This window comes from Podarcis filfolensis (genome assembly GCF_964270895.1).
Source record: "Podarcis filfolensis genome assembly, chromosome: 4".
Taxonomy (NCBI): domain Eukaryota; kingdom Metazoa; phylum Chordata; class Lepidosauria; order Squamata; family Lacertidae; genus Podarcis; species Podarcis filfolensis.
The window spans coordinates 78,248,820-78,264,636 of NC_139607.1; the positions used below are offsets into that span (position 1 = coordinate 78,248,820).

The window sequence follows — 15,817 nt, forward strand, 5'->3', positions numbered from 1 at the left end:
GCTGATCGGAGTTGTAGTCTAAAACATCTGGACTGCACCAAGTTGGTGAAGGCAAAAAGAGTCAATCATTTCTTGCTAAGTGTCTGCATACTGAACAAGTACTCGAAGGACGGTTTTTAACCTTGGCTCTATTTAGGGTGAATTAATAACGCATTCCCACTAAACATGGCTTGGCCACCCAACAGCCCACACTTCACTGTTCTTTAAGAATACTGTGATAATATTAATAAAACCCTGAAAATATAGTTACTCCCAATTCTCCATCTCTATTTCCTCTTGATAAACAATACGCTTGAGGCCATTTCCTTTGCTTATCTGAAAAAGGCCAAAGGACGTTTGGTGGAAAAGGGGAAAAGACACAAGACATGCTCTGCTTCCCAGAGCAGTTCAGACTGCAGTGAAAGGTCAGAAACAAGAATGAACATTTGTGAAGTACAACTGCATCCAGGTAAGTATGATCTACAGAGATAAATTATCTTGGTAACTGCCCCTCTCAGAAAGTGGCCAAGCTGGAATATGGAAATGCCCATCTGAATAACCAACCAGAAGCAGAGATGGGAACCTAGGGTCTATCTGTACCCAAAACACAGTGCTAACCATTCTGGAAATGTCCTTCACAATTATTGGTAGGCTCCCCCCCCCCCCCGCTTTGCCACAAATATTTGTTTTCCAACTCTTCATAATGCTTTTTGACAAAGAGCTGATGATTAATAGGATTAGATGCCTGACCTTGCTTTCTCTGAAAAAGTGGATAGGTTCGGTGTCAGCTAATCTTCATATCAAACCTCAGGATACCTTAGAGGTGAAGCATATTACAATTCCCTGACATGTTCCATTATCTTATAAGTGTGGGTTGTAGATATATGTGATGCAAAGGCAAATGTTGTGCTGATATGAAATGAAAAAGCCTTCTTCATCATCATGGTGTTGTTTGTGGATTTCTGTCTCAATAAATAAAACCCACAGATCAGAGATGTTACTTTCATTTGAAAAGGAGCAAATGCCCTTGAATATTTCCTCCCATGAATGCAATGTTAATATACCTTGGACCTCACACATGATATTATAAAAGTCTCAAACAAAAAGGCCTGAGACTGTTAAATTTACAGTTGTCATATATAATAAGCTTTCATTAAAATGTATCGGCAAACAAAGAAACCACTTTCGTTCTGAGCCTTCACAACCCCAACATGTCTTGATTCAAACAATATGCTCTGAACCATACAATACAGATTGGCTGTTTTTAAAATCTTTTAATTTTTATGCTCACAGGCCAAAGAGCCATAAAATGTGAGATTTCTAAGTGCTAGTCTTGACCTTAAAAAGGTAAAGGTAAAGGGACCCCTGACTGTTAGGTCTAGTCGCAGATGACTCTGGGGTTGCGGCGCTCATCTTGCTTTACTGGCCAAGGGAGCCGGCGTACAGCTTCTGGGTCATGTGGCCAGCATAACTAAGCCGCTTCTGTTGAACCAGAGCAGCGCACGGAAACGCCGTTTACCTTCCCGCCGGAGCAGTACCTATTTATCTACTTGCACTTTGACCTGCTTTCAAACTGCTAGGTTGGCAGGAGCAGGGACCGAGCAATGGGAGCTCACCCCATTGGGGAGATTCAAACCGCCCACCTTCTGATCAGCAAGCCCTAGGCTCTATGGTTTAACCCACAGCGTCACCCATGTCTTGACCTTAGAAGTTCCTAATTCATTGTGATGACTTTCATACATTGTTAGACTACAAGTCCCATCAGCTTCAGCCAACAGAGCCAATGTGTTGGGACTTGTAGTCCAAGATCTAGAAGGCTGTCTTAAATCTAGCAATGGGTATTCCCATCTCCTGGAGGGCTGTAATTACCCACAATAATGAGACAGTACTATGGCCAGCTCAATACATTTTGCTGCCTAGGACAATGGACAAGATGTTGGTCTCCCAATTCTAACAGACCAGATTGGCAAGTGGGTCTTACTTCAACATCCTCTACCTCACCTGAGACCAGCAAGTTAGCTTAGGAAGTGCAGGACAGGAAGCATGGCTCTGCCTGCTCACCACCTTTCTGCATCTGCCACCTGAGGCAGTTGCCTCCTTCTGTGGCATGACAGGACCGGCCCTATCAATTACCCAGCTGTCTGTTTTGGGGAATCAGGGTTGGCAGCAGCAATGGTCCCTGCTTGAGGATGCTGGGGGTTGGTGCTAGTTCTCTTTCCAACCACACTTTCAGTCAGGGTAGTCTAGTATCACAAGTGGCAGTGACTGTGATAAAATTAACTGGTTTGTAAAAGGACTAGACAAATCATTGGTTGCTACTTGCTAAATGCAGCCTCCATGAACAAGGGCACTAAGTTTCCAAGTGGGTTTAAACTGTTGGGAGCGGCCATCTCTTTGCGCCTTGCTTCAGAGGCATCAAAACAGAAGGCTAAAAACTGTCTGATCCAGCAGGACAATGCCAATGACTCTGGCATAAGGGCCCCAGGATGAGATTGTAACAAAGGACATTTTACCTCCATCAAGATCCTACTAATGGTGGATTCAGATGATGGAGAGCTAGTGTGTGGAAGCTCCTTGAAAGCTCCTCATAGTAAAGGTAAAGGGACCCCTGACCATTGGGTCCAGTTGTGGCTGACTCTGGGGTTGCGGCGCTCATCTCGCTTTATTGGCCGATGGAGCCGGCGTACAGCTTCCGGGTCATGTGGCCAGCATGACTAAGCCGCTTCTGTCGAACCAGAGCAGCGCACGGAAACGCCATTTACCTTCCCGCCGGAGCGGTACCTATTTATCTACTTGCACTTTGACCTGCTTTTGAACTGTTAGGTTGGTAGGAGCAGGGACCAAGCAACGGCAGCTCACCCTGTTGCGGGGATTTGAACCACCAACCTTCTGATCGGCAAGTCCTAGGCTCTGTGGTTTAACGCACAGCGCCACCCACGTGCTATAATTATATATATACTACATACAGTGCTATAATTGCAGGAGGAAGTGGTCTCAATGGCTTTGAACCCCACTTCTGGTCATCTGAACCTGCCTGATGTTACCCTGTGATGCTCTATGCTCCAAATGACAAACATGTATCAAGCATGCCTGCAATGTCACATCCCCTCTCCAATTCTGATCTCTCTGCATTTATTACTGCTAATTATTCCACAAGCACTTTGCAGTGGTTTACAGTAATTATCTCTTTCAGCCCCACAACATCCCTATGGTCATTAATATGCACACATTACAAACGACGAGGCCTCCCAGAGAGTTCATGGCTGAACCCAGGTCTCCTTGTTCCAAGTACAGCAGACTCTGCTTTGGCTCAAACATTCTCTCTCCCTCTCTGACAAAATCTAATCAGGTTTGGGAGGGGATGTGCTGCTTAGTCATGGCTGCACTATTTGGAATGCCTCCGGAGCAAAGGCTTCCTTTTCTTAGCATACTGGGGGAAGCCACATAGCTCCTTTAATAAATATTTCATCTGATTCTCCAGGAAGGCAATAGCCACATTTTATTGCATCTGGGATTAAAAATGATCTGCCATCTGTCTTTCCCATAAAACATCTTAAAAACTGCCCCTGCAGTAGATAGCCAGTCACCTTCTTCCCTCCCCCACTGTTCTTTTTAGATTGAAGTTCACAAGCCCAACTTATCACCACTGTTTCCCCAAGAGTGCACAGTTTGCCGAGTTCTTTATTAAGCCATACATTTTCCTTCACATGGATGGCAACACACCGCAAGCTATACTTTAACCCAATAATCAGATCAAGAAGAGGAAGCTTCAGTTTGTTTTTCAGTGGATTAGCAAGATCATCCCAGCCTCAAACAAAAATCTACCAAGCTGAGTATTTCTGCCAATGTCTTTCTTATTAAGCAAATTAAAAGCTGGTGCACATTTTCCACCTGGTTCCATCTGTGAGCTCACAATGCCAAATTAACGCTCACAGTGGTAAAGAATGACAAGCTGTGTGTTAGAAATAACTCAGATTCATTCAGCTACCTGTAGATACTGTTGTGAACTCTGTAGTGACAATCCATGACACATTTCAATTCAACACTCAAAAATTCAATTCCACCCCACATTCCCCTGACACAGGAGAAGAGCGCAGCACACAAAATAAAATTTAACAAATGAAAAGCTGCCAAGAGAAGACAGATATTTGCCATGCAAGCAAAACACACATCTCAAAATGCAAGCTACAATCCAATCTGCATTCCACAGGTAACATTAACAGAACACAAAAGTGAAACAACAAATCAAATCAGCTCCAAATCCAGTATGTCCCCAGTATGATACTGCTTCCTAAAAACGTAAGTGCTTCAGTTTTAGACTGCAGGGTGAAATGATGCAAGGCACTGCAGTCTTAGGTGAATCTGACGGTTTTGTTTGGTGCTAGCGAATGAGAAGTCAGCACATTGTATAAAAAAGATGGACATCATCACACTCCCTCTCCCCATTTCCCTCCTTCCTTCCCTCCCTCCCTCCTTCCTTCCCAGTCAGCTGCAGCTTGCAAAGCAACATTCTCAATATTAGCTAGAGGAAGAATAAGAGAGAACACAAGGCTAGCCGTCGCAGCCCTTTGGATTAAGTAGGAAAAAAGGAAGAGGCAGAGTACCGTCTTGTCCAGGCACTGGAGGCAATAATAAAGCTTGCAGCAGCACTGGCCCATTCTGGCAGGCTGGCTGGAAAAGCGGCCAGCTTCATTCAGAATGTCAGGGTGTTTAATTCCTAAGCAGCAGGAAATGTCTTAAAAAAAAAAAAAAGGACGAGAAGGGAATGAAGAAGATGGATTGCTGACAACTGACACAACTTGTGCGCCTGTGTGTGTGATTCCTCTCCAGCTACCTGGGTTTTCCTCTTATTAACTTCAGGAATGCAGGAGGAGGCGGAGCAAAGAAGAGCAGCATATCTGAATCCTGGCAGGGAAATGGGAGAGAGGGAGGGACGGTTTTTTGCCACTGGACGCCTCCGCAGAAGGAGGCAGATCAATAGAGAGAAGCCAACGGAATATTTGATCAGTTTCATCATCCTCTGAGGACACCCAGCTGCTCCTCCCTGCAAAAAGTCAGCGGTCACCACACGTCCTCCTGCCTAGCCCAGCCTACTCCTGCATCACTGCCCAATCTGCTGCCTCCATCCTTGCCTGCAGCAGGAGAACGTCAGCTGGCTGAGTGGCTGGGAGAGAACAGGCTGCAGCCGAGTGGTGGAGCATCTCCTTCGCACGCAGAGGGTCCCAGGTTGAACCTTTGGCACCTTTGCGCAGGGCTGAGCATTCTCTCTCCCCCCTCCCCCAGCCTGGGGAAGCCACAACCAGTCACTTGAGGCACTACTGACCTAGTTGGACCAATGAACCGTCTTAGGGTAAGGCATGAGAGCTAAGTTTATTGAGAATGCAACGCAAAACAGAAAAGGAGGCTATGAACTCAGCAGAGAAAGCATGCAAAGCACAGCAGTACGTATGAGAGGCCACCATTCCATGATAGAGAACATATGTCAAGCACGAAAGTTCTCCAGTTCAATCCCTGGCATCACCAGGTTTGCTGATAGCAGGGCTGGCGAAAACCTCTGAGCCCCCGCAATGCTGTTCCCAGAGCAGACAATACAACTCCTTCTTTTTCTCCATGGTACTACGTATTTGGGATGCGGGTGGCGCTGTGGGTTAAACCACAGAGCCTAGGACTTGCCGATCAGAAGGTCGGCGGTTCGAATCCCTGCCACGGGGTGAGCTCCCGTTGCTTGGTCCCTGCTCCTGCCAACCTAGCAGTTTGAAAGCACGTCAAAGAGCAAGTAGATAAATAGGTATCGCTCCGGCAGGAAGGTAAACGGCGTTTCCGTGCACTGCTCTGGTTCGCCAGAAGCGGCTTAGTCATGCTGGCCACATGACCCCGAAGCTGTACGCCGGCTCCCTCGGCCAATAAAGCGAGATGAGCGCCGCAACCCCAGAGTCAGCCACAACTGGACCTAATGGTCAGGGGTCCCTTTACTACGTATTTATGTTTCAACATAAATCGCTTGGAGACCTTTTAGGTAACAAGTGACTCTGCATCTAATAACGCTTAGTTTGATAGATCAGTGGCCTCACTTTGACCATTTAATGAATTATTTAATTTCTATACTGCTTAATTAATATATTAATAAATATCTTGGAGCGGCGGCGTACAGAAAACTGAAGCAGCAACAGACAACATACACAAAACGTTACAAAAATACACAGTTACATATAAAAATATTACACCAGGACAAATTTACTAATAGATATAAATGAATCTTCCTTCTGACACACCCTCCCTCTCAGCCTCCAGGTTCTTACCCAGGGTTCAAACAAACTCTTAGCTCACCCACAAAAGTCTCACGATGAGAAGAGTTACTGGAAGCAGTGGACATCACCCTAGTCTCTCACTCTAGACTTGCTTTTGCAGATGGTCCTGCCTCAGCTGTGTCCCATTCAGCTTTACTCTCCATTCCCAGTGCCAGGTGCAGCAGGTTTGTTGAGTTTCCCAGGGAATCCAAAGAATAAGAAAAAGGTTCCCCTCCACTAGCAACAAGTTATTAAAATATTAACATAAGCAGAGCTGCTATCACACAGCAGTTTACGCTGTTTCCCCAATATTTCCATAACTCCTAATTTATGCATTATATTTGAGCTTTCACATGATGTAGAAAAGCTACTTCAGGAAATGCAACAGAATATAGTGCAAGTTTACCAATCTATTTCTATGTTATTTGCTTCCAGAAAGAAATCCGTTTGCAGATAACATGGAAATGAGTGCTAAACTTGCACTAGAGTCTGCTGTATTTCCAGAAGTGATTTTTATGTCATGTGACAGCTCAAACATTATGCAGAAATGAACAATTAGGGAAAGTTGGGGAAACAGAATAAACTGCCATGAACGCAGCCTTCCATAAGCTTACGGAATGATGTGAACATACACTGCAAAAGCTCTTAAGTTTTGCATTACTCACTAATAGGGACTAGGAGAAAATTGACTCAGCCCACTGAACCTGGGACTCTCTGCAGGCCAGTGAGCTACAGCCCTTTCCCAGCCTTCACACTTTTCTGAATGTTGTAAATGCAATTGTTGATGGTTTTGGATGGACCATAATACACATTTAGATATACAGTGGTACCTCGGGTTAAGAACTTAATTCATTCCGGAGGTCCGTTCTTAACCTGAAACTGTTCTTAACCTGAGGGACCACTTTAGCTAATGGGGCCTCCTGCTGCTGCTGCCACACGATTTCTGTTCTCATCCTGAAGCAAAGTTCTTAACCCGAGGTACTATTTCTGGGTTAGCAGAGTCTGTAACCTGAAGCATCTGTAACCTGAAGCGTATGTAATCCGAGGTACCACTGTATGGGGGGCGGGAATGAACCACGATTGTTAAAAATTGGTAAATGGTCAAAGTTCTAAGAGGGAGAGAAGGGCCATGAGTCAGTGGGGGAACAAAAAAGGTTCCAGATTCAATCCCTGGCACTTCTAGGTGGGACTGAGATTTTTCCCTGTCTGAAGCCCTGGAAAGCTGCTTCCAGTCAGTGTTAACAATACTGAAATAGAATGGACCAGTGGTCTAACTCAGGACAAGCCAATCTTAAATTCAGTCCTCTGTTTTCCCATATCAGTTTGTGGGTTTTCCCCTTTAAGTTCTTGTGAAAACTCATCAGTATTTTTTTTTTTAAAACAGACACATTTTTGTATGCAATTTTCCCTGATGTACACATTTCTGCACAACATTTCACTCATATGATGCCTTTTTGCATGCTGTTTTCATTACTATATGCATTCTCATGGACATTACTGCAGTATATGCATTTTTTTGTACCGGAGAGCAGCAGTGCAAAATTTAGAGAAGTGAGTGTTTCCAATGATGGCTGCATGTTAGCGTGCAGTTTGGTGAAGAGTGAATTTTGTATGCTTGCCTTCAAATGCAAACTGAGCGAAATTATGGTGCAATGGGTCAGTGTGTCTGGCTCTTAACCAGAAGGTTGGTGTTCAAGCCCACCCAGGAATGGCTGTGAGCAATATTTTTACATCGCAGGGTATTGGACTAGATTAAGCCTCAGGGTCCCTTCCAATCCTACAATTATGAGATTCTATTATTTTCCCTTGTTACTGTTTCAAACCCTTTTTTAAAAGATCAGAGTGTCCTCATCACTTGATGGTCAGGACCTACTGGCACTTTTAGAAGACCTCATCTGGTGGCTTCAGAGGAGCAAAGGTGGTAGTGGCACAAGGCTCTATGAAGAGCTGAGGAAGCAGCCTGGAACCATGTTAACCAGGAAGCCTACGGGAGGCTCCCTTTCCAAGCTATCAGAAGGGACTGTGCAGGACACCTCCTCCCTTCCCCCTCCAAAATACGGTAGTCTCTGCAATATTTTGTGTGGATTTCAACTAATTAGATTTTCTTTTTTCCATGTCTAGCTAGACATGCTTTATTTCTTTACGGCTACGTTAAATACATAATGGAGTCCATAACAGCTTATGACTAGGTTGTGAAGCACATTAGCAGGCAGGCATAATTAAAGCCTCGCTTGAAAAGGCTTGGCTTTGCAGCGATGTTATATGACACTGCAATGCAAATGATTAGGATTGCACTTTAATTGCATCATTTCACCACAGATCCCCGGGGTTTTAAAATGCATGATGTACCCCCTCCCAATTTACTCTGCTGATTTTGTTTCTTTCTCTAATACAAGACACCAAAGCCTCAGTTTTATTCCACTTCTTCTAGTCATCAGATTGGCATTGCTGCCTGTGTGTTTGACATCTCTGCTGAATCACTTGCTCATTCCTTCCTCATTCTACTGTCATATTTACCCTGACCGTATTTACCCCTCTATCTTTTTCTCCATTGTTTCAATTTTTGTCTCTATGGCCTGCTGTAGAGATAGCAGTGGCTCTCTGTAGCCTATAGTTTGGAAATTGGAACACAGACCCAGGAACACATGATCCTGTCTCCATTATTCTCCTTTCCCCTTTTTCTGGTTGGACTTGACCATGGTTTAGCATTAGATTGGTATCATCACGAACCATGGTTAACAACAAATGGGGATTCCACTATAACTGTTGAAAGTTCAGATTGCAATCTAAGAATTGTTTTGCTGTTAATTGTTAAGGCACTAATTGGTTTGGCAAACCATTATCTTTTGGCACCAGTATCTTTAATAGCAACAATAGCAACGACCTACCTGACATTGTTACTAAGCTTACTGAGATCATCCATGTAAATAAATGATTTACTCTGGCCACTAAGCATCAGAATTATTATCCTTCTCTGCTCTACACACATGCTGACTTGTTTTCAGCCTACTCTTGAGCTGATCTCATTTTATCCTATAGAACTTGCACATCTTATATAAAATTCTCAGTGAACTGTGTCTCATAAGTCAAACTTTTAGACTGTGTTCTCTGCTGTCCTGAATCCCAAAATGGTCTGCCCCATCTGATCTGATAATAGAATCTGTCTTTGGCTACACAAGCATATAGACACACAGTTCTTCAAAGGATGTTGCACTTCAAAGCTATAATCATGTGCTCAGCTATAAATGTCTAAAGTTCAGGGTGGAATAGTTTATTTTATGTCTGTGTCAGTTCTGTATCATTCAGAAGTCTGTTGCGTTTCATCTCTGCATCAATCTTCAATTAAAAAAAATAAACTGCACATTTACATCTAAATGCATACTTTTAAAAATAAAAATATCACATTTTAAATGCATTTTGTTGCAAAGTATACATTTCTAAACAAAAACAAAAAACTGATTATAGTACATACTTTGCACCAAGACTTGCATTGCAAATTTTTCAAAAGTGAAAAACCCAAAGGCTAACTGTATTCGGATGAATCCGTTAGTCCAGGAGGTACAGATCAGGTCAAATAATGCCAGAATTTGCAAAAGGAATAAATAAACGAAGTCCTTGGGCATCCCTAGCTTAAGCCTCATTCAAATTAATGAGGCCAAGTCTGTATCACTCAACCCAGTACAGTGATACCTCTGGTTAAGAACTTAATTCGTTCCAGAGGTCCGTTCTTAACCTGAAACTGTTCTTAACCAGAGGTACCACTTTAGCTAATGGGGCCTCCTGCCGCCACTGCGCTGCCACCACGTGATTTCTGGTCTCATCCTGAGGTAAAGTTCTTAACCCGAGGTATTACTTCCGAGTTAGTGGAGTCTGTAACTTGAAGTGTCTGTAACCCGAGGTACCACTGTACAGTTTATTTCCAAGCATCCATTCATAGGCTTACATTGTTACTTACTCAACTCAGTGTGTATATATAATGCAATATATATAGCAGAGTGTAAACGAGAGGAAAACCTGTCCATGTAAATTGTTCATAACCACTGCTCTGGCAGAGCTGTGACCAGGTCAATCTTTCCTTAAGCAGCAGAAAATATTCATAATCAGCTTTGGTCCCCTAATCACACTTAGGAACATGTCTACAAAACCCCATAATCCCTGAATAACATTCACAAAAAGAGGCCTTGTCCACCAAAAACTCAGTACACTTTTTACGTGGTCCCTTTCACATGCACCTAAATGGAACGGAAGAAGCTCCTCTGCAGTGCAATTCCATACATCTAAAGGATGTATGGGAATTGTGCATCCACATGGTTTTCTGCCATGCGATTTTTCTAGGTTTCTGGAAATGGATGACTAACAATCCTGATGCAATGTTTTCTGATGCAACAATGGCTTTTACCGATAGCACTGCTAAGATAAGTGGCACTTTAATGAACCGTTTTCATACTGTCACCTCTGAACCCTCCTGCTCAGCTTGTGTTAAGCCATTTGAGAATGAAAAACAGTGATATAAAAATCCTGCCCATATGAACAAAGACAAAAGTTCATTTGTGGTTCTAAGGTCATAATGGGTGCCATTTTCTTAACTGCGCAATACAGTCTCAGGCTCTGAGTCATGAAAGGTTTATGTCTGCAGCGCAAGCAATACTGAAACTTCTTTATTTCTACAGTGAAAATAATAAGAATGTAGAGATGGATTATTAAAGCAATATTGTTAGTCGGCTGTCTTGTGGATGGACAACTAACGAGTATCTGCAGTGTCATCTACTCTGAAACAAGTCACAATTCAATGGGATTTGCTCCCAGGTAGGTATGCATTGCAGACTTAACATTCTTCCATGATTTGGAACACCTTCCTAATATATTAATCTCACCCTCTACCTACTAAGAGGGCAGAGAAGCAGGTGGGGTTAATTTTGCATGTTGAATGCAGCGAATCAAAGGCAGAAAACAGTTTATCTGGATTTTTGTAGCCTTGGGGTCTTCAACAACAGGAATGTTGGACCTGATGCTTAATTTTTAGGAGTTTATGTGAGTAAACAAAGCAAGTATTACAAAGATAACGTATATCTTCCTTTAGGGATGGACAAATATATAAATGTTCGTTTCCCTCAGTTTCACGTTTTCCCACCCTTCAGTTTTTCCCATTTCTGCATCTGTCTGCAAACTTATTTTTAAGACATGAAAATTTCTGCACATTTTTGTTTGCAATTTTAAAAAGCAATCTCCCCAAATATAATGCATTTTAACATAAGAACAAAAAGTCTAGCATCCTTTCCTCACAGTGGCCGACCAGATTCCTGTGGGAAACCCGCAAATGTGACCTGAGCTCAAGGGCACTTGCCCCTCTTGTGGTTTCCAGCAACTGTCATTCAAAGCACAGCCATCATGGCTAGTGGCCATTGACAACCTTTACCAGGATGAATTTGTCTAAACCCCTTTTCAAGTCACCGAAATTGGTGGCCATCGCTGCCTTCTGTGGGAGCAAGTTCCATAGTTCCATATATATATATTTGTATATACAGTCAACCCTCGGTTCTCGAACAGCTCAATCTCCAAACGTTTCAGTTCCTGAATGCCGAAAACCTGGAAGTAAATGCTCTGGTTTTCGAACATTCCTTGGAACTCGAATGTCCGGCATAGCTACTTGAGTGCAAGAAGTTCTTGCAACCAATCGGAAGCTGTGCCTTGGTTGTCAGAGGTTTCGGAAGTCGAACGGTCTCCTGGAATGGATTACGTTTGACAACCGAGGTTTGACTGTATATTTTGTAGGGGCTAGAGAGAGGCATCACAAAATTCAGAGAAGTGAGCATTTTTAATGATAGCTATGTTTCACTTTCGCGGGTGGCGCTGCGGGTTAAACCACAAAGCCCAGGGCTTGCCAATCAGAAGGTCAGCGGTTCAAATCCCCGTGATGGGCTGAGCTCCCGTTGCTGGGTCCCTGCTCCTGCCAACCTAGCAGTTCGAAAGCACGTCAAAGTGCAAGTAGATAAATAGGTACCGCTCTGGCGGGAAGGTAAACGGCATTTCCGTGCGCTGCTCTGGTTCGCCAGAAGCGGCTTAGTCATGCTGGCCACATGACCCGGAAGCTGTATGCCGGCTCCATTGGCCAGTGAGGCGAGATGAGCGCCACAACCCCAGAGTCGGCCACGACTGGACCTAATGGTCAGGGGTCCCTTTACCTTTAATGTTTCACTTTGCATATTGTGCAAATTAGGCAGGTTTGCATTAAAATGTGAACTGAAAGGATTTCTCCCCGTTCCTAATTTCTTTGAGATGTGTGTTCTCTCCTTCTCTCTCCTCTCTCTCTCTCAGTCAAAGGAAACAAAACTCTTCAACCCTGGTCTTATTCCTTTGTTCTGGAAAGTGGCACGCATATAACCATATTTTTTCTTTGACCCAGACACACTGGGCTCTCTCTTTGCTGTTACAAGGGGCAGTACTACCAGGAAGCACCATTTGATTAATTATGCTCTTGTATGAAAAGAATGGGAGGGCTTGTAATTGGAAAATATTTTTTTGTTAGCTTTGCTATTCTTTTTATTATAACAATCAATTTCACTGTTTAATCTACAGGCTTGTCAGGCCTTGGAAATAAAAGAGTGCATGTATGGCATGTGGGAGATGTGGATTTCCAGCGAATTAGATTTCTCGAACTAGGCATTTCTGATTATTGGTTATGCGCTGCCTGACACACTGCATACTGTAATGAAGTAAGGTAATGTATATATACAGCTGTTTTGAACTCCCTTCCTGCCCTCTGTCCATTACTCCTGTTCCCCTGGGCTATGCTGACACACTAGACACAGATATGCTCAACACGAATGCCATTTTCTTAAAATTAACAGTCTAAAACAACGTCACTCTTTTCACACTGCACATGCAGAATTTAGTCTCTGGCACAAGCAATTTTTAAAAGGTCACTTACAGCTTTACAGGGTGAGCTATGAGCCCATGAGGCTGACATACAGACTCTGTAGCAATCACAGCTTCATTGTGTGAAGACTATGGGGGAGACTGACACACTAATACAGATCTCACTCACTGAATGGGATTAGAACTGACCTGGAAGAGTTATGGGCCCTTTCACGAGGTACGCTCAGAATGCCTTTTTGACTCTTATATTTCTTTTGTTTTAGATTATGAGCATAGCTTATCCATCTGACACAGCACAGAAAACAGGTACTTTTAATTCAGGTTACACTGCTTCAATGGCTTTATACAATGAAGTAGCCTATAAATTTGTTTAATAAATGAATAATAAAACCCGGTGAATATATTTTATCGTGTTTCTGTGAAGAGGTTTGAGCTAAAAATCTGCCTTATATACTTACTTTGTTGACCAGGCCTTTGGTAGAGAAGGATCATGAGACGGTGAGGCCATGGTTGCTTCATGACTGCAGCAATAGTTGTTGTTTTTTGGTGTGTGTGTGTTATTGTATGATGTGAATTGCAATGTTTAAAGTTTTTTAACGTTAGACAAATAAATAATCTGTAATCAGTCTGAATATGTAATCTAGAGAGAGTTTTAAAACTGAAATCTGAAGAGGCAAACGACTTTGTTAAGCCTGGGGTAATTTTGAGTTGATTAAACTAACAAATTTATGGAGCAATCCTATGCATACCTCCTTAGAAATACCGTATTTTTTGCACCATAACACTCACTTTTTTCCTCCTAGAAAGTAAGGGGAAATGTCTGTGCGTGTTATGGAGGAAATGCCTACGGGTGGCATGCCTATGGATTTTCCTTCTCTAAAAACTACATGCGTGTTATGGTCGGGTGCGTGTTATAGAGCGAAAAATACGGTAAGTCCCATTGAGTTCAATGGGACCGCCTCCCAAGTACATGCATATAGGATTTCAGCCAATAATAATCACAATCACAATAATATAGTGAAAATTTGGTTATGCAGATCCACATGGCTTGTTATCTCAAATATTCTCTTACTTCTTGGTTATTATTTGCAATAGTGAGACGTTATCATGCTTCATATTAATTGATTGAAATTAATCGGCACTATTATAGCACTGAGACCATTTGTTCATGCTTCATTTTGGTAAAATGGTGAGAGAAAGAGGTCAGAATCAAGTCTTTGCAATAAAATAAGAAAGACAGACATGAAAAATATTTTCTCTCTCTCCAGAAAAATAAGGAAGACGGACATGTATATGACCTGGAGCATAACAGTTTACAATGAGTTAACTAATAGCTGGTACATCAAGAACCTTTCTGATATCCCCCCCCAACTCTCTTGGAAGTCTGTTTAAGACTGAACCTCGATAGCTTTCATTACATATTTCATTGATGCAGGGACAGAGAAATGATGAGAGCTGCAGTCCAGCAACATCGGGGGGGGGGCACAGGTTCCCCATCCCTGAATTGGCTGGGGATCCAGAAAGTTATTTTTGCCTTGAGTGGGGGTGAATTTGCCACACCCCAACTCCCCTGGGAAAAAAGACTCAAAATGGTTTTGCCCTGGGGAAGAACTGAGGAATGGTCAGGTGGACCATCAGGCCAATTAGGATGGAGAGGAAGCCACACTTTGTAAGAAACTGGCTCCACCCACCACCCACCCACATCCCACCACTCCACTCTTCTCTTTGCAGCTTCTTCCTTTCTTCCTTATGGGATATGGGCTTTGCTTGTTGCCTGCTGAGTAAGAATTTTGAAGAGAGTGCCTGATTGGACTCCATTTTTTTTTGCCTACTCCATACTGCTGGGAGTCCTGTCCTTGGGGGTGCTGTTTTGTATTGGTTTAACTGGTTCTCAGCTTGGGCAGGAAAGAAAAGTTAAGATCTAGTGGGCTTAAAACCAGTGGCATTGTTGGGTTACGGGCACTCTTTGTCACCCAACGCTGTTTTGGCATTGGATCCTTTTGGCTTGGCAGGGGCATTGGGTGAACCCCAAGCTAGTGGGGCTGCATTTGCCAGGTTCACTTACCCAAGGTCCTTTGCAGCAAGGAGGAAGAATTCCATTCCTTTGCTGCAGGGCCACATGCCTCTAAACATGCCCAGGATTATAGTTGTTTAATTAATAAGATTTTCTTTTTATGGATTTTTATTGCTATTAGAAAAGGCTTTTTCTATATAGTGAGAAAGTCTGCTAGTAACCCTGAAGAATTAAAAGCTAAAGCTTTATCACATGCCCACAAATAATGAGGCCACTGTGGCAAAGGCCAGAATTTACTGGCACTGTAAGATACTGTGGGGGAAATCCATCAGCCACTTCGCATGTTGTTACTGTTTTCATTTTTCATTTAGTAAAACAAACAAAAACACAGCAGTTTAGATGCTCAGATGACAAAAACGTCTAGGCAACTGCAAAGCGCATTCCTAAAAAGCCATTCTGAAAGTGTCATCTATTTGAATATTGCAGGTGAACTCAATTTCCTCTCCAATAACAAAGGTATCATCTGTGACACCAGCTGCATGGGGGGCTCAGCTTATCAAATTATAAACTTCGCTTAATTCCTTGCCTGTCACAACCACTCTCCTGCAGTGGAAGAGACAAGCTTGTGTCAGAACCTTTTGTGATGCCGTAGCAAATGGGA

At 43.0% G+C, this 15,817-nt stretch overlaps 2 protein-coding genes across 4 annotated transcripts in view; both read right to left on the minus strand.

Moving 5' to 3' along the window:
- The window catches only part of USPL1 (ubiquitin specific peptidase like 1), a 362,686-nt gene extending 348,699 nt beyond the window's left edge, over positions 1–13,987 (minus strand). The window contains exon 1 of the mRNA XM_083609021.1: positions 13,906–13,987. The gene's annotated coding sequence lies outside the window, so the exon portion shown is untranslated. The remainder of the gene's footprint in view (positions 1–13,905) is intronic.
- Positions 1–15,817, minus strand: part of MTUS2 (microtubule associated scaffold protein 2) — a 312,287-nt gene that overhangs the window by 23,674 nt on the left and 272,796 nt on the right. The window lies entirely within an intron of this gene.